A 20,050-nucleotide genomic window follows, 5' to 3' on the forward strand; every position below is an offset into this window, starting at 1 on the left:
TGGAGCTACAAACTTTCTTTTTTCATTAAAAATTTTTTTAATAAAGAATATACACAATATTGAAAGCTTAGAGTTTTTAAGAATTGGTTATGTCTTCAAACTGCCAGTATGTTTCCAATAACTTTCTTATGTATCTTGAATACTGTACACGTTCCACATGCCTTAAATCTTCCAGTAGCTGGTACAGCTTTTCAAAGTAAACATAACTAAAATGTCTTGGGTTTTCCTCAAGATTTTTCTGCTCTTTTTTCTGTGACCATTTTTTCTTTATGGAAGTTGTATTGCATGGCCATCACTACAAGATCTTCTGGGACACTCTGATTTGCTCTTTTCAGAATTTGAATCAATTCATTGGCAATCTTTGAATTATCTTGAGTGATAAGGGTAATTGATGTTCCAGTCTTTCCTGCTTTTCCAGTACACCCTACTCTGTGGATATATTCTTCAATGTTCCATGGGAAATCATAATTATATACGTGTGTGATATCATTAACATTAAGGCCTCAGGATGCTAAATCAGTTGTAATCAATATCTTCACTTTTCCACTTTTCAAGTCTTCTAATGCTTCCTCCCGATCACATTGCTCTCTGTCACCATGTAGTGACTGCACAGGTATACCTTGGATACCTAAATCACTTGATAAGTCATCAACAACAAGTTTTCGGCCGACAAACACTATGACTTTGTCTTTGGGTGACATATTCTCTAGAAATTCTTGGATAAGAGCTCATTTTTCTGCTTCTGTGGTAACAATTATATTTTTCTTCACTGTATTTACAGCAGCTAGATCCAGATTGCCAACAAAAACAATCATAGGCTCTTTCAAATAAGAGTGTGCAAGTCTACAAACAGAATTTGACCAAGATGCACTTGTCATAACAGTCTGCCCATCTGGGTGCACATCTAACAAAATTTTCTTAATCTGGTGCTCAGACCCCAGATCTAGCATTTTATCTGCCTCATCTAAGACCAAGTAGGTTATGCTTCGTAGGTTAACAAACTTATTCATTTGCAGGTCATTCAGTCTTCCAGGAGTTGCAATAATGATATCCACACCTTTGGTAATGCCTTGGATTTGTCCTTCTCTCTTTCCACCACCATATATACAAATACTTTTAAGACCTTTATATGAATATTTAGAACATTCAGCTTCCACATGAAGAGTTAATTCTCTGATTGGAGTGAGGACTAACATGTCAGGTCCATTCCTTTGTTCTCTAGATATCGGTTGACAATCAAGATGAATAAACCCAGGCATAAGGAAGTAATTTATACTCTCGGATTGTGCATGTTTCTGTGAAGCACGCAAAACACTTAGAATAAAAGAAATATTCATACAAAACATTTTTTAATTAAAAAAATAAAATTTTATCTAATTTGTTAAAGCTTCCACATTTAATTTTTAAGTTACATATATAAATTTATTAACATAGATATCTTTTTATCCAGCAAAGATGTATAATATCTCTAAGCATGAAAATTATTTAGTATAGGAATACATAATTCCACAATGAGTGGGGAACCCATTATAAAATTATCTAATCCTCCTTCCTAACCACTTCATTCTTTAATGAAGCCGTGCAACAAATATTTCTTCAACATTTACTTGGTCTTCTCAGTCTAAGCCCTTCACTAAGGATTGGGGATTGGAGAGTAAACCAGACAAACTGGCCCCCTCCCCATGCGACCCTATTCTCTGAATTCAAGGGAACAAGAAAATTGCTTCTGCTAAAGACATACTGAAGCATAGTTTTAACTATTTCCTCTTAACAAGATATTCCCTTATAGCCCCTACAGTGTTCTCTTAAGGAGACAAAGTGACAGGTAAAGGAACTTTCCACATTTGATATATCATTAGCCATGTGATTTGAAACATTTTAATACACTTGTATTATAAAAAAGAAAAGTTTCAAATTGACATGAGAAGGTACGAGTTAGGAAAATTTTAAGACAAGTGAATGACTGTGAAAACTCTAGTGCCTTGGATTCAGTGTGTAAACAAAAGAGAGAAAGAAAAACCTGTCTCACCTAGCTAAGGAAGCATGTAAACAAAGGGTATCACCTCCTTCTTTAGGGAGAGTAGAATTTCAAAGCCTTACAATTTGGTAGAGAGGAGTGGGGAAGGGAAGATGGGTCAACTGATACCAATGAAGTTAATTAGGAATTTGGGAAGGTGTGGATGAGAAAACTCATTCTATACTACTTTTCCCTGTATTTATTTATTAAAATTTTGATTTCAAAGTTTTATTTTTTTGTATTAGTATATTACAAGTAACTTGCATAATAAATGTGATACAAACAGGAGCTAATGACTCTGTATTTTCTCTTTATCATATACATATATACATTCATGCATGTGTGTATACACATGTATGTATTTTTGTGATATTTACATTTAATATGTAGAATTATAATGCTCCAATACATTATTTACTTTTGAAATGAGATTGTTCTTATAAAAATTTCCTATCTGTTTTGACAAACATAGGTTTGAACACTTGTCCATCATTTGGGTGCATTCTAGAAATCAATGAGTTTATTTTCCTTAGGAGTAAAAATAGGACATTACCAATGAGTGGTATGCCTGGAGTCATAAATGGTGTCACTAACACTAATAACTTTAGGGAGGGAATTCTCACTTTTGGTGATAGAGGCATCCACAGCAGTTGTACTGTGTTTGAAACTGGAGCACAAGGTATCAAGGGACACAAGTGTCCTGCTTTATTTGCTTAGAAAACACCTCACTTGTGCAGCAGCTCAATTAGAAAATAAAGTTAATGCATTAAACTCAAATCTGAATTATCTGAAATTCCTTCATCCATATATCACCTCCCATCTGGAATAAAAGAAAAAATTGTCATCAGAATAAACATATACTAAGAATTTATGTAAATTACTAAGCAAAATAAATATTAATCAGAGAGCAGAATTTGTGTGACCAGTATCCAACAATATAAAACTTCTGAAAGTGGTTTAAATGTATGGGACTTCTCCACAGTGCCTAGCAACATGACTTGTACCTAGAATGCATGATCAATTAATTTTAGACAAAATGAATTGACAACAAAACTGTGGATAATCTTCTTCTATTGGGCTAATCTCAAGGCTGGAGATTAGAGAAATAAAGAATTTGAGTCACTTGAATATTTTCAGAGAAGTTTATCTTTGGACCTTAATAAACTTATATCAAGATTTTAAGCCTGATCAATCTTACAGCTATCTTTGTTTCGTGGTAACATCTCAGAACCCTTTCTAATTCTAAGACAAATTGTGTACCAGAGTTTAGCATATTGTAGGCACGTACTAAATGTTGAACATACTGATGATTCACTGATTGAATGCCCTTTAAGAGCAAACACTGTATCTTTCAGGCTCTAGTCCTTTACCATTACTAGTTAGGTAAAGTTAAATAATATTCACATCACTGTTATATAGACTGTAAGTAACTGAAGAGTTTTCAGAAGCTGAGAAAAGGTCACATAAAAATTTTATTTAATAACCTTTTCTTATTGCTTTTAAGATAATAAAATCCATAGAGAGTTCCCAAAAAAGTTATATGTTTTATGTGAAAATTCCATATTCATTTACATTTTCATTTATTTACCAAATATTACTGAGTTTCTACTACATGCTGGGAATTATACTATGTTCTGTAAATACAAAACTAAAGACATGGTTCTTATCAGCAAGAAGTTCACCATTCTTTGGGGAGACACATATCTAAACAAATAGTTATGACACCAATGGAGAACATACTGAAAGACACATGTAGAAGATTAAAAGAGGAAGGAGTGATTAAGTCCAGATAAGAGAACCAGAGGCTTTATTAAGTAGGGGGCAAGGTGGGGGGTGGGGGAGTGATGATGACACATGAGCTGAGACTTCAAGAATAATATAATTCCATTCATGAAAAAAACGTGCAGTGTAAAAGTTATGCAATATTATAAAAATTTTCTGCATTTAAAATTCCATGTTATATTGAAAAGGAAGTGGAGGGAAGAAAGAGAAGAAAGTAAGAGTTAAACACCAGTTCTCAAATAGGGACAATCAAATATACTATTTTACTTAACTTTAAAAATGAGCTGAATAGAGATTAAACATAACTTTGGAACATTTAAAGGAAACAACTTTACAAAAAGTATACTTTCCAAAGAAAATGGAAGACATTAAAGCAAAGAAAGCATAGACCATACTTTAAAGAAAACAGGCAAATAAAACAAATTTTTAAAGGAGCAAATGGGAGGGAAGTATAGAAAAATAGAAAGCAAAAAACCCATCAAAATTCCAATGACATTTTTCTCAGAAATGCAATAAACTATCCAGACATTTATATGGAATAACAAAACACCACACATAGCCAAAACAATTCTGAGCACAAAAAATAAAGCTGGAGGCATAACACTACCTGACTTTTAACTATACTACAAAGCTATAATAACCAAAACAGCATGGTACTAGTATAAAAACAGACACACTGATCAATGGAATAGAATAGAGAATCCAGAAATCAACCCACACACCTACAGCCATCTGATCTTTGACAAAGGCACCAAGCCTATGCACTGGGGAAGAGACTGCCTCTTCATCAAATGGTGCTGGGATAAATGGATATCCATATGCAGGAGAATGAAACTAGACCCATACCTCTCACCATATACTAAAATCAACTCAAAATGGATTAAAGAATTAAATATACACCCTGAAACAATAAAACTTCTTGAAGAAAACATAGGAGAAACACTTCAGGAAGTAGGACTGGGTACAGACTTCATGAATATGACCCCAAAAGCACAGGCAACCAAAGGAAAAATAAATAAATGGATTATATCAAGCTAAAAAGCTTCTGCACAGCAAAAGAAACAATTAACAGAGTTAAAAGACAACCAACAGAGTGGGAGAAAATATTTGCAAAATATACTTCTGACAAAGGATTAATATCCAGAATATACAAGGAACTGAAACAACTTTCTAACAAAATACCAAATAACTCAATTAAAAAATGGGCAAAAGAGTTAAATAGGCATTTCTCAAAGGAAGATATATGAATGGCCAAAAGACACATGAAAAAATGCTCAACATCACTCAGCATTTGGGAAATGCAAATCAAAACCACAGTGAGATACCATCTCACCACAGTTAGGATGGCTAATATCCAAAAGACTGTGAATGATAAATGCTGGCATGGTTGCGGAGAAAAAGGAACTCTCATACATTGTTGGAGGGACTACAAAATGGTGCAGCCTCTATGGAACATGGTGTGGAGGTTCCTCAAACAATTGCAGATAGATCTACCATGTGACCCAGCTATCCCACTGCTGGGAATATACCCAGAGGAATGGAAATCATCAAGTCGAAGGTCTACCTGTTCTCCAATGTTCATTGCAGCACTATTTACAACAGCTAAGAGTTGGAACCAGCCCAAATGTCCATCATCAGAGAGTGGATACGGAAAATGTGGTATATCTACACAATGGGGTACTACTCTGCTATAAAAAGGAATGAAATACTGCCATTTGCAAGGACATGGATGGACCTAGAGAGAATTATATTAAGTGAAATGAGTTAGACACAGAAAGAGAAATATCATATGCTCTCACTTATTTGTGGGAGCTAAAAATAAATAAATAAATACACAAATAAATGGGGGTGGGGGGAGGGAGGAAGACACAACAAGTACAATTCCTTGAAGTTGATACGACAAGCAAGCAGAAAGGACATTGTTGGGATGGAGGGGGAGAGGTAGGAGGGAGGTTTTGGTAATTGGCCACAATAATCAACCACATCATATATTGGCAAAATAAAATAAAATTAAAAAACAAACAAACAGATGACAGGAATATATACCAGTTATTTAAAAATTTGCATGTATGAAATGAATAATCAGTTCATGTTAAAAGATTTGTGAACTAAATCAAAAACTAAAATTCAGGTAAGGGGCTGACCAGTTAGTTCAGTTGCTTAGAGTGCGGTGTTGTTAACTCCAAGGTCTAGGGTTTGGATCCCCGTATTGTCCAGCTGTCAAAAAAAAAAAGTATTTAACTAGATGCTGTTTACAAACATTGTACATAAAACAAAGTATCACAAAAATCTGAAAAGGATGGACAGATATATTTTAGACAAATGAAAACACAAGTCTAGATGTTCCAAAATTAACACCAGAAAAATTAGAGGTAAAAATCAAATAGATAGTTTAGTAGTTTAGAAGAGAGTGATATCTTAACATAATAAAGGGTAAATTCATAAAGGTGGTATACACTTTTATGCCCTAAATTACATTTCATTAAATATTGTTAAATAGGAGAAATGGGCAAAATCACAATAGTGTAAGAAACTTATTATTGACACTTATTCTTGAACAGATCAAAAGTCAGAAGTATTAAGTTTATCTTTTAATATACCTTAGTGAAATCAACATTTGCATTTTTTTTCTTTTTATTGAAGCATAATTGATTGTACATATCTGTGGGGTACAGCATTGAATATCAATACCTGTGTGCAATATGTGATGTTCAAATCCGGATAATTACTATATTTATCATTACACAATGTATTCATTTTGCGTGGCCTTTTACCAACATTTACTTTAAAAATTCAAGCCTTAAATAAAAGTAGAAAACTTGTTTTCTAGTGAAGAAAGAAGTTATCATATTTAGAGAGAGTAATTAAAATTTTGAAAGGCCAAGTTCAAATAATCAAAAACAAACATGAACATACAGGATAATATAATTAACAAGGTTGATTTCATACATCTACACATACACATACATGCACACACACAACAGACTGTGTACTATATCACTCATGGAATATTTATAAAGAGTATAATGGTATGTTAGAACACAAAGAAAATCTGGGTGAAAATGGAACCAAAGCAATAAAATATAATACACTGTCTTCTAAGCTGAAGTGAGAACTCCAGACATAGATTGAAAGGTCACACATGTTTCAGATTAAACCACTGATAAAAGCACCCGAACTTACATAAATTACAGCAAAATTTTTGGTGAATGCAAACACATAGAAAATAGTTTTGTTTGTTTTTTTAAATCCAGACTGAGGAAAGAGGTGTCCTAAAAATAAATCTGGCATCTCGCATCCTTCTCTGCAACTGTGAATTTCTAAAACAATGGGAAAATGGCAAGACAGTTTTGAGAAATAAAGTTATGATCCACAATTATATACGTAGTGAAGTGAACATAAAGGCAATGGACGTTGTCACAGAAATCAAAGAGACCTGAAAATGTTCCAAACATGCTCCTTTCTTGAAAGTATCATGTGGCGAGCACTATGCTAAACAGTGTACTTGTATTATTTCACTTCATCCTCATATTGTCCCTATAATATAGGTCTTTAGTGACATTTAAAAAGAAAGATACTGAAACTTAGCTTAAGCACCTCCTCCAAGATCACGAATACAAGGTGCAGTCAAGACTAAAACCCATGTCTGTTAGACACCAAAGTCCCTACTCTTGTTTACTAGTTTATATAACTCCCCCAAGTAGTTATTAGGATATCTTTCCATCAAAATATTAGACCGAAAAATACAGCAACTTTTATACCTATCAAAGAGCTCCCTGATTGCTCCCATGACCTTCTAACTAGATGTCTCTCCAGGTACCCACTGCCATCTGCTTCCTTTTGTTTTTCTTTTCTTGAACCTCAAGGAGACAGAGTCGACCACAGAGTCGACCACAGCATGTATCACATTCGTTCATGTACACCGTTATAATTTGTATCATTTTTTCCAACACATACTATCCACAATCCCATTCCTTTCCCTCTTCCATGAGCATCACTTTCTCTCATTTATGATTGTCTTTTCTTCCAATTTGCTTTCCAAATAGTTACATTCTTGGTCTCTATAACTTCTTGATCTATTGTTTATTGTTTCTCTTTGTCTCTTTTGGAGATTTTTTATTTTGTTTTTCTGTTTGTTTGTTTGACTTAAACACATGGCTCATAGTTACCTGGAAAGTCCTTTCCTATCCCATTATTTTCAACTTTTCTGCATCATTTAAAGTGTGCCTACGTTATCCAACATACAGCTGGATATTGTATTTAAATTCAGTCTGGCTGACTTCTAATCAATAAATTTAATATATTATATTTGCTCTTATTATACTAAAACTTATTTCTCCCAATGAATTTTGTGTCATCTATTAAACACTCCATGTTTTTGTTTCCTTTGTTAGCCTTTCTAGGCTCCATTGGATAGATAGAATATTTCTTTCTAGTTTAAATATAATACAAGACATTTCCATTCTGTTTTTGAAACCAAGACTGATGCTCATTTCCCCCCACCAGTGTGTACAGCTTTCAGTCTCTCTGTTCCCTTGCACATGACAAGACCTCAGCATGCTCACACCTCATCTGTTTTCCCACCCTTTTCTCCTCCCTATGGCCTTATCTGGAATTGTTCTTTCAGATTTTTGTGGATATATGCTTTTCGTTTTTAGGCTTTTCTCATTGAGACGAAAATACATCTCACTGAATTTTTTATACAACCTAATTTTTTATATTTTATCACTCGTCCTCAATTCACTTCTCTTCTTCTTAGAATATATCCTGTAAGAATTCTTTCAAAGCCTGTCTCCGCATAGTAAACTTTCTGAGATGTATAGCAGAACCTTCACATTTATATGATAATTCAGCTGCATATAAAATTTAACATTGTACGTATTCTTCATCTTCTTAAACCCAGTACCTAATAATGTGTCATGGCTCATATTTAGTACCAATTAAAATTTGCTAAGTGAGTGAATAAATGAATTAATGAGTGAACAAATGCAATGATACTGTTAAAAGGAGAGTGTAATTTAAACTCTGTGAAGAGAATTCATAATATGCAATGGTTCTGTTGACTTCAAAAATAGCAATTCCTGATATTGGGAGATGCCATATTGTTTTCTGTGTGAACACTTTAATTTCCTCCCTTCTTCCTTAGAGACTTTCCCCCAAGCATATATGCAGGGATAAGCCCCTACCCTCACACTAGCTCACTTAAGCTTGAAAAGAGCCCAAAAAGGATGAGAGAGAATCTTCTTTTCCATGTTTAGAGATAAAGAAACTCAGACTCAGGAGTTTCCTAACTTGCTCAAGGTAATAATTGAAATACGGGTCCTCTGACAACAAGCACCAAACACTCGCTCTCTGATGCTCCTTAACAGTGGAAGAGGAAGCAAGGATAGAAGACAAATAGAGGTGAATTTGTAAACAAGGAGTGTGCATCCTACTGCCTGGATCGAGAGCAGCAGTAATGATCAAGCAATCTGGTAACAAACAAATAAATATATAAAATAAGTCAAAGCAGGAAACTTTTACAGTGTTTGATATTGCCTTATAACATTTGAAATTTATTGGAAATAATAATAGGTAATGAACAGAGATATGTTAAAACACATTTCCAATCATTTTCTAACCTCCTCATCTCCATTTATCAAAAGGTTACCTTTCTTTCTTTTTCCAAAATTCTCTCCGCTTCAGAAGACCTTTTCATAAGTTCATAACAGCAATGAATCTCTTGCTATCTCATTATCCTTTTGATCCTGCATTACAACATTTATTAAAATGTCCTTTTTATTAGAGTCAGTTGTGTTTGAACTATCTCCCAACTGCACTCTAAGTCATCTTTGTCATTTCTAACATAGGGCTACTCATAGAAATTCAATAAACATTAATGTAAGTGAATAAATTAGCACACAAAAATATCTTTTTGTATTTTATGATATTAAAACACTGAGTATGTGACTACCACCACAAAGGGGAAAAAGAATATTTGAAGTAACATACACCAATATACTTTCATATTATTTAATGATAATGTTAACTTATATTAATATGCTATGATTTTTTACTATTTTTATGATCTTAATCAGCAACTCAAAACTGCCTCTTACTTCTGTGAAATTACCTTGCTTTAAAAAAACTTATTTCTTGTCAGAAAACTAACACCTTTATTCTTTTTGGTACTGGTTTTATAATTATGCATAATATAGCATGTGAAATATTTGTATTACTCATTCTAAATATTTAATATTTGGAAATTTAAGTGATGTGAAACCTAGCTATATATTTCCATGAATTTTGTAGATCTCTCTCATCATAATTTCTTTATATTATAATCATTTCCATCATATATAAAAAGAAAGGTAACATTTTGAAATATTTATGCCATTTGATTGAACATTTTATTATAAGAAGTAATGTCATTAGAAATTTGAGTAGCTCTCTTTGCTGTAAAGTTATCTTTCTACATCTGCAGTACATTTTAAGGGAAGATTCTCATGTTCAAATTATTATTAACTTCATCTTTAACCACAGATTGTAGATAAAATACTTTTATAGATCTAGACCTATCTCAGAGAAACAAAGACCCTGCTTTCCAAATTTTTCAAAATTACTAGATAAGGCAGATATTTAAATAAGCATGTGTTTCTTGAGATGTGGCCCAAAGTTTAAGATAACCTGATTTGTGTAGAATTGTAGAAGTTTGTGTTCTTCATCAACAAATGTCACTGCATGTTGTTCCTGCAAAGAAAGGAAGAATCTTTTAGGAGATAAAATATTGAAGGAGGGGAGGGGGGAAAAAGTGAAATAGTCTGCCTTGGAAATTTGGACCCCAAATCACTCTGGGCTGTTAGAACAAACCAAGATGTTTATCCCCAGACGTTAAGGAGGCAGCTAGTGCAGACCATTGGCTATCAGAGGCCTCAGTGAATAATGATGGCTAAATCCAGCTAAGAGACCAGTTGTTGGGTCCTTCCACAAAAGACTGTCATTATCATTTAGGACAGCCGTTAAGGAGAACTGGAGCACAGAAAGGCCATCCTCAGGTGTCGTTGCTGTACAAAATTTTAAATTCTTTGAATTACTCTATAGGCATTTTAGAGTTAGCATAGTCCTTTCCTAAGAAGACTCTTAATGGAAATCGAATCAGAATTCTCACACTGCCTTCTTTCATGCACCCTCCTCTGAGCTTCAGTGTGAGGAATTTCTTTTAAAACTTAAGGCCTGAAAAAGTTTGCCTCTCCTGAGGCATAGTTATGCTTCCTCTTATCTGATAATGAAAATTAAGTAACTGACTATGTATTAGTCCATTTCTACTCCTTATAACAAAATACACAGGACTGGGTAATTTGTAAAGAAAACAAAATTTATTGCTTACAGTTTCAGAGTTTGGCAAGTCTACAGTGTGGGTAACACATCTGGTGAGGGTCTTCTTTGGTGGTGACTTCAGTGACAGTGGGGTATCATGTTGTGAAATGGCGGAGCAGAGAGAGACAGACTCTCTTCTCTCTTCTTTTAAAGCCCTCGACCACCATTTTTAATCCATTCACTACTGCATGGTCCCACAATCCAGTCACCTCTTCAAGGCTCCACCCTTCAATCACCATAACAGGATTTTCTACCCTCCTAACAGCCATAGTTGGGGCAAACCTTCTAATACATAAAACTTGGAGGACACAATTCAAGCTTCGGTGAGTTTTTTTTTTGGGGGGGGGCGCATAATTCAATCCCCTACAGACCTAGACTCTCTTTTTCCTCAGAGTCAAATCTGAAGCTAAATAGTAGTAACTATTTAGAGTCTAATCACCTGCATGTATCTTTTCAACCATTGTGCATGACTTTCTACTTCTGCTTATATTTCTCCTCTTATTTTCTGTCTATTTTATCATTATTTATAATATGTGTTCCCATTCAAATCTTTTGTGGATCTAGATGGTGGATAAGTAAGGAACTAAATAAGTACTTATAATCTGTCTCTTTAATAACTTGGTCCAACTATCAATTCCTTTATTCTCTGTCCTTTCCCAAAGCAACCCATCCTCCATAAATGGTTCCACTGTCACCCAAATCTCATGCCAAAAACCTAGGAATCATCTAAAATTCTTCTCTTTTTTGTCACCTTTCACATACACTTTATTAGTAAATTCTCTTGGCTGCTCCTCTCATTACATCCTGTTTGGTTTGGGGGGGAAGGAAGAGAGTCCTCCATTTATATCACATCTGCCCTGGAGCATGTTTTACCACCTCTCTTCAGGACAACCACAATAGCTTACTAATGGATCTCCACTCTTCTCCTCTTGTTCAACTAAAATTAGGTTTTCAACAGAATGATTCTTCAAAATATAAAGCAGATATTTCCCTCTGTTGCTTAACATTCTTCTATAGTGTTTCATTGCACTTTAAATAAATTCAAAGCTTCTTTCTGTGGCCAACAAGACACCACATAATCTGGCCCCTGCCTCTGTCTGTCCCCCAATTTCAATGACCCAGCCACACTGGCCATCCGTCTGCTTCATCAGACATGCCAAGCTTATTCTCATCTTTCCATATGCCATTGCCTCTAGCCTCAGTGTTGTCTCATGGCTGCCTCCTCCTTCTTTCAGATGTCACCAACCTCCCTCAAGTGCTGCCTTCTCAGAGATGCCGTCCCTCACCCCCACCACCATCAAACTCATATTACCACCTGCCATCGCTTGCTAGCTCTCCCCTCAGTTTTATTTTCTTCGTTGCACTTGTCTCTGTCTTATAGTTGTCTGTTACTTATTTATCTTCTGCCTTCAAACATAAATTACTTGGAAATAAGGATATTGTCTTTCATGATTATTGCTGTATCTCCAGATCCAAAAATACACATAACTGATGCTCAATAAATATTCACTGCCTGAGTGAATACTTAATGTTTCTTAAATGTAAACCATAGCTACTTGAATTAGATCAATGATAAATAATGAAGAATACTAAGACACATGGCTTTCCAAGATCAAAATCTATTTGGAGGGACAAAGTCATACATACGACACAATCAGTGAAAATACAGGATGATCTAGGGAGGGCAAACACTTTGCCACTGGAAATCAGCATGACAAGTTCAAAAGTTTTAGCAGCCTAATGCTTTTAGTGGACCAGAATGTGCTGCACCTTGAGTGCTACGCTGCAATAGGTGGTGTTTAACCTTTGGGATACATATCTGTAGGCACGAGAGACAGATCATATGTGTTAAAACCCTCACTCTGCATTTTATTGTCTGGGTTAATTTCTGTTTCTTATTTTCCTTACTTATAAAAAAGGAATAATGATGGCAACTAACTTGTTCACTCACCATTTTTCAAAGCATTAATCAGACATTAATCTAGGATTAGTATTGACTTAAAAAGACAAGGGTCTGTTCTTATTGAGTTTCCTTTCTAATAGGATAAATCCTAATAATAAACCATGAAGTCGCTACTATTGTCATTCTTATTTTATAGATGAGGAAACTGAAGCCAGGAGTTGTTAGCTTATCTATGGACACATAGCTATGAAGCAGCTGAAGATCATTTAAACCAAGGAATCTAATTCTAGAGCCTGTTCTCATGACAGGTCATACTCTTTCTCTATAGCATATACTGCATTCCACCAACCTCATATCTAAGTAATGTTCTTTACCAAAAAAAAAAAAGAAAGTTAAAAGGAAGAAATAAACAATTCTTTCATTCTCTATCTATTCAGCCACCCCCAATGTGACTGCTTCCTCAAACACTGATTTCCCACATGTTATGAAAGCAGAGGGTATAATCTCTTTACCTCTCTCTTGGTCATGAAAAAGAAACATAAAAGGCTTTTGTGCTATAATCAATTAGATTCAGAACAAGATATCCATCCTGGGAATCACCTGCTACTTCATCTATCAATGTCACCAAATGTATTGGTGACCTGAAAGAGCAAGGTCAGGCAAGTAAATACTAGAAGTTAAGAGATGCCCAGTTTTACCAATAGTTTTCCTTTTCAAATTGGTACAAAGTAGAAGAAATTCATATTCATTCACAGTAGGAGTGTCCCCTGACTATGAGTAGGAGAATGTCAGAAACGAGAAGGGGATTTAAGACAAACTGTATGTATTTTTGTTTTATTTGGGAAGTAAATCCGCTAACAATCAAGGGATGAAACCAATTTTTCAGAGCAGTAGAATACAAATTTCATGTTATAAAAAAATGGTGCTTCTTTATTTTTCTCCCAAAAGGGTACAAAAACTAATATGAGAAAAACTTTTTATAGCTAAAGCCAAGTTAAGGCTTTTCTTAATATTGCACAAACATCTGGAATATAATCTAGACCTCTTGGTAACTAAAATAATTTTTAGACCTATCCCAATATGGACATTTAATACCCAATTTGCTGATTTTAGACTCAAATAATTAAGTAAATATAAACTCCACAAATGAACTAAACCTTGCCTGTTTCCAGCAATTCCATTTTATTGCAAAAACATCATTGTGCAATCATTTTGTAATACACTGCATGAATCACTGCTTTATATTTTTACATATGTTTTTAAGGGTGGCAGTATACAACAGACATTACAAAAGCAGATTCTTGAGGTAGATTGGCTGCATTTGAATCCTACATCCTTCATTGACTAGTCAAATAACTTTGAGTAAGCCATTTAGTCATCTTGTGCTTCACGTCCCCCTTTTGTAAACTGGTGACATTGCAAGTACGTACCACTTAGGGTTGTTGTGTGGATTAAATAAGTGAACTCACAGAAAGCTTGTGGAACAGTCTGGCACATAGTGAGTCTCAGTAAGTGTCTACTGTCACTTGCTAATGTTGTTTTCACACATTATAACATTTGATCTTCAAATTAACCAAGATATTTAAATAGGGCACACATAAGCTGTCTTAGTTGTTTTCTTTTTCTTTTTCACTACATCCTTTATTGTATTTTTTGTTTTGTGAGTGAGTATGCGCATGTGAGTTAAAATCCTACACACATGCCCTGTATCTTGATTATGACTTTTGCAATGTCATGCACACAGTAGTATTTCATTAAGCATGTTATTGGACAATGCTGATGAAATTGATACTGAGTTTTCCCACATCAATTTGTTAGACACTGGTACGAACTTGCAAATAAGTGGATGAAAAATAACAACAATCAGAAATATAATTCTTTACTCAGCAACATTACCAAACCCACCCCCCCTCCAAAAAAAATTCAGAGGTAAGAAATTCAGATTGAAAATGCAGATTCTACTTGTAGGGAAAGTGAAGATAAATGGTCAGGGTCTCTCAAGGGTTCAGAATCTTGCTGAGCATTGACATAAATGATAATTGTGCACAGGTGCCCAGGTGTTCCTTGGCTATTGTCTAATGTAATCACACATGTGCACCCAGGTGTTCCTGGGTTGTCTGACTTGCAACCAGGTGTCCTGTGTTATTGGACTTAAGTATAAAGGATGAGTGGCTCTGACCCACCAGGCCCCCTGCCCTGGGGGTGCCCGTGGTGGCGGGCAGGGAAAAGGGGAGGCTGCTACTGCTGCTGGAGGCTGTTACTGCCAGGGTCCTCAGGGTGCCCCAAGAGGCTGCTGCTGCTGCTGGGTCTGCTATAAGCTGCTGAGGAAGATGAGGACCAAGCTCGTGTCATCTGCCAATGGCTCCTGGGATCTTTTTCCTATTACCTAGCTCATGGACCTGCATGTGTGGGGCCTCGTAACCCAGCTAGGCATGTGAGGGGTCTGTGACCCAGTCTGTACAATGGGTTTGAAAGGTCTGTGGGCCCTAACCCCACAATACAATTGGTTACATCAGCAGGATTCTGACAGTTAGCCCTAGCCATACACTGCTGTACTATTATTTAGCAGCTGAGAAAATGTAGACCCCATGAGTCTAAGTGGTTTGCCTACTAATGACCATCTATTTCAAAGGAGTTAAAATAAATTAGTCATGATGGAGTTTGGATGTGTTGTCCCCTCCAAAACTCATATGGAAATTTGATCTTCAATGTGGCAGTGTTGGAAACTGATTGAGTCATGGGGGCGGATCCCTGATGAATGGATTAATGCTCTCCCTGGGGTAGGGGGGATTAATGAGTGAGTTCTCACTCTATTAGTTCCCGCAAGAGCTCATTGCTTAAAAAGACCCTAGTACCTTCTCTCTCTCTCTTGCTTCCTCTCTCTTGCTTCCTCTCACCATGTGATCTGCTTGTACCTGCTGACTGCCTGCCACTTTCCGCCATGAGTAGCAGCAGCCTTAGGCCCATGCCAGATGCAGCTGTCCCAGAATCATAAGCCAAATAAACCTCTCTTCTTTATAAATTACCCAGTTTCAGGTTGTTCTGTTATAACAACACAAAATGGACTAAAACAGGTCACAACTATCAATGTTTGTTTATACATTTTATTTGCTTGCATTATTTGAAATACTACAAACAAATATTACTACAAATACTACTGTTGGAGACATTGGGCACTCCATAACCCCCTGGCTCACTCCACGGGCCACTGGTCACCTTGTTCCACTCTCAGACTCTGATCAGATCGCTGCCTTTCTTCACCCTGCTTCAGAACTGAAGGTTTCAAGGGATTCCACTCCAGGATTTGTTCTGACAAGCAAAATAATCCTACTTGTCAAAGACAAATTGAAAAGTATTAATAAGAGCATAACCAAAATGTTGAGGGAACTTGTGACCATGTCAAAGAAAGCCCAGACGAGGAAACTGGGTTGATTATCAGGAAACAATGAGGGATCAGGTGGACCTGATAATTGACTTGGAATAGATGAGAGGCTGAGATGGGGAAGAGGAATTAGATTTACTATTACATTACTTCCAAATGGAGACCTAGGACTAATGGCTAAAATTAAAGGAGATAGATTTGGTCTCAAGATATGGAAGAACTTATTGACAACAGAAGGTCAAATAGGTTCTTTGTGTGGTTCTGTGTTCCCTGTCCTGGAGCTATACAAGCAAGAGCTAGAGAACAACCTATGAGAGATACTCAGGAATATATTCCAAACCCAGCTGGATGGGGTAGCTGCACTGAGTAACCTTTCAAGTTTCAAAAGTAGGAATATATGACTCTACAAAACCATGGAATATAATCAAGGAAAATATGAATAAACTATTGCTCATAAAAATGGTTTCTATGGGACCAAAAGAAACTTTTCCAATATCAAGATGCATTTTTCACATACCTAAAAAATGACAATGTAATAGGCTATTATATGTGAATATATATGGCCACTGTGCTAAAAATTATATACACCATTGTGGATTAGACTGTGTCCCCCAAAAAGATATGTTGAAGTCCTAACCCCCAGACCTAATCTGGAAATAGTGTCTAATGAAGTTAAAATGAGATCATACTGTATTATAATGGGCCTTAAATCCTATGATTGATGTCCTTATAAAAAGAGAGATATTTGAAACACACAGACACTCAGGAAAGAAGGCCATGTAAAGACAGAGGCAGAGATTGGTGTTGGGTGGCCACAAGACAGGGAACACCAAGGATGTCCAGTAACCACCAAAAGCTCAAAGAAAGTTTCTTTCCTAGAGCCTTCAGAGGGAGCATGGCCCTGCCAACAGCTTGATTTTAGACTCGTAGCTTCCAGACTCTGAGAAAATAAACTTTTGTTGTATTAAGCCACCTGGTTTGTGGTCATTTGTTATGGCAGCCATAGAAACTAATATGTATGTTATCTATTTTTTTCCTTATAGCAAATAAAAAGTATTATGATCTCTATCGATGGATAAAAAAACTAAGATCTAAGAAGTTAGAAAACTTGGCTAGCCACATGCTAGACCATGGCAGACCCAGAAGTCCATTCAGGTTTGGATTTCTTGGAATCCCATTCCCTGCTCCTTGTTCCCTCTCACACACTTGCATTCACCTAGAGAACATCACAGCTTCCATTTAACTATTCTCACCCATCTCAGAGGAGTCCGGTTTTTGGCCATGAGCTCTAATGAGCTAGTTGTTCTGTCAGTACCTGATTTAGGTGGGAAAGGTACCATCGGGAATGAAACCAAAGTGAGACCCACAATGGCTTCCCTTCATACCATGAAAATGCCTGCACTCTCTTCCTGGGCAGCCACATCCTCCTCTAGTCCTGTGTTTAATCTGAAATGAGCTATTTTATTTCCTAAATTATGACTTATTTGGAATAAAATATAATCAAAAGGTCTGTATTGGGCTGACTGATTAGCTCAATTGCTCAGAGCACAGCCTTGTAACCCCAAGGTCACAGGTTCAGATCCCTGAACTGGCCAGCCACCAAAAAAGAAGGGGAAAAAAAGGTCCATTTTAAAATTTTTTTATAGGAGGAAGAAAGTAGTTTGTGCAAATAAATATTCTTAGTTATTAAAAATCCAGGAAGCGATACTGGGGAAGACCATTTGAAGCCATCACTGATTTCTATTTCAGTCAAAGGGCTGATCTAAAAGTGTCATAAGTCTTTGTTACATTTTTAAACAGATTGTTTAAACCATGCATGGAGAAAGCAACAAAGCAAAATAGAATTAAGGATGAGCTTCTGAGGAACTTTGATGGAGGCTGACCTTCCACCTCTCACACATGTGGGTATCCTCTGGCCGCTCATCTGCTCTTTCACCAAGAGGAGGAGCCTCTGGCATGAGAAATTCGTGGGCTGATGGTAAGCAGATGCCAGGCAAGCCTGCAGGTGGTTACCTGCCTTGCTCGAGTGAACATTCAAAAATATTTATAAATACATGCTAATAAAAAGTAGATAGAACAATGTACCCAGGTACTTTTTAAAGTTATGGAAATACTGTGTCTTTGTATTCAGAGAATTACTAAATTTTATTCTCAGAAAACAATGCTTCATAGCAGTCATGCTGAAGAATTTATATAGAGATAGATATAATCAGATTTACCCATAATAAAATCCTACTAAAAGGATCGCAGCCCTCTAGAATATAGTTGTATACGCAGATATACGTGGGGAAAGTCACAGCCTCTGCAAGAACCGTCTCAACTCCCAGGAAAAAGGAGTGGTTTTCTCCAAAGCAGAAAACCCTAGACTAGAGGTGATTTATTCTGCTGTCCATTCACCCAACATTTATCGCTTAGATACTTGGTATTTTGAGGCTCTATGGTAGACTGGGGCTATGATAGTGATCGAAGAGCAAGGCAGGGTGTGTGATGAGTGGGAAAAGCACTGAAGTCAAGTTCCAAGCCCCAGTTCCGGCGTTCACTAGCTGTGCTGCCCTGAGCATCTCCCCTGCGCCCTCAGTCACTGCACCCACCCCGCAGGCTGCCACGAGTGTCAGGTGAGGCTGTGCACGTACCGCACCTCCCCAGGCCGCACGTGCGTCCTCTTGTCGCAGTAAATGTTTCTTCCTTTGCCCTCCCGCTGATGGTAACCTCAGATGGATGCAGGTCTAACTCTACTCCCAATGCCCCGCCGTGTCAGACAGGCCTCTCCTGAGCAATCCTCAGGCCCTCTATCCTGGTCCCCGAGGTAGCAGTCTGTGCGACGTGTTCCATTTCTCTGGCGACAGCGCGAAGAGGAGGTCCCTGAGAAAAGGCTGGTTGCAAAATGGTTGAGATTTGTAGGTCATGTTTAGGATTTTTTACTTTATCCTAGCAGTAATTAGAGCCACGGTAGGGCTTGACGCCGACTTTCACTTTCATAGGATCAATGAAGGCTGAACTGGGGAATCAGGAGGGGATGCCAGGAAACTTTTACAGTAGTTGGGTCAAGAGTTACTGAAATCCTGGGTTGGGGGCAGGGGCAGGTGTCAATGAAGAGAAACATAATTGGGTGAATTTAGGGAAAATTGCAGGTAAAATGTCAGACTGGAGACTGATTAGATATGGAGTAGAGGGAGAGAGAGAGAAAATCAATGACACAATAATAGACAAAAGCTTAGAATAATATCTGGCCCATGATGAGCATTTGATAAATGTTAGTTATTGTTATTATTTTATTTTTATACCTACTATACAAAATACACTCAAACTACATGTAAATTTGATCTTTTGTTAGTACAAAATTATGGAAGGATTTTTTTTGCAATTGTGCTTCTGAAATTCTTTGGCTAGGCATCTCACTGAATTTGTAATTGGTTATAATTTTATGATAATCATCTTGCATACTCAGGAATTCTTACAAAAAGAAAAATCTAAATTATAGCTTATTTCCAAAAGTCATGAAAATTTTATGAATATTAATTTTAACAGTTAATGAAGTTGACTTAATATTGTGTTTCATAGACATTTCATTAAACATTTATCAACGTTAGTTTGGTGATTTTCTTTTTTG

General features: G+C 36.4%; 1 pseudogene; it reads right to left on the bottom strand.

Annotated features, from left to right (window-relative positions):
• Positions 1-206: 206 nt before the first annotated feature.
• Positions 207-20,050, bottom strand: part of LOC134391666 (probable ATP-dependent RNA helicase DDX53) — a 65,313-nt pseudogene continuing 45,469 nt past the window's right edge.

The sequence above is a fragment of the Cynocephalus volans genome, chromosome 12 (genome assembly GCF_027409185.1).
Source record: "Cynocephalus volans isolate mCynVol1 chromosome 12, mCynVol1.pri, whole genome shotgun sequence".
In the NCBI taxonomy this organism is placed as follows: Eukaryota; Metazoa; Chordata; class Mammalia; order Dermoptera; family Cynocephalidae; genus Cynocephalus; species Cynocephalus volans.